We start from the raw sequence: 717 nt of genomic DNA, 5'->3' as shown, positions 1-717 counted from the left end.
ACACACAACACACACACACATACACAACACACACACACACAACACAACACACACACACACAATACACACACAACACAAACACACACACAACACAACACATACACAACACACACACACACACACACACAACACAACACATACACACCACACACACACACACAAACACAACACATACACAACACACACACAACACACACAACACAACACACACACACACACACACACAACACAAACACACACACACACACACACAACACATACACACACAACACACACACACACACAACACACAACACATACACACACACACACACAACACAAACACACACAACACACACACAACACAAACACACACAAACCGAACGGACTGTCGTTGTATTTATGTGAATATTGTTTGACATGTTTGTGACCTCTTGTCTGTAACTGTGAATTCAGTACAAGCTTTGAATTATTGTCTGTCAGAGCAACTTTCAATTTACATCGATAAGATTCAACTTATGACTTCAAATATTTATTGTACAAGTTCTCAAATCCAAACATGGAGCTCTCGAGATTTGCTACTGACTTACCTTCATAAACATTATGCAAATGATTGGTTGACTTTATGTCAGACACAGGGGCGGAGCCAGGAGTTTTTCAAAGGGGTGGCCAGGCAGGGGCACATGATCAGTCTTAGGTGGCACAGAAATGTTCGGGCAGCATTCTGATATCGTCGGG

The sequence above is a fragment of the Xyrauchen texanus genome, chromosome 22 (assembly GCF_025860055.1).
Source record: "Xyrauchen texanus isolate HMW12.3.18 chromosome 22, RBS_HiC_50CHRs, whole genome shotgun sequence".
Taxonomy (NCBI): domain Eukaryota; kingdom Metazoa; phylum Chordata; class Actinopteri; order Cypriniformes; family Catostomidae; genus Xyrauchen; species Xyrauchen texanus.
The sequence above is the reverse complement of the archived record's forward strand: the minus strand, read 5'-3'. Positions refer to the sequence as shown.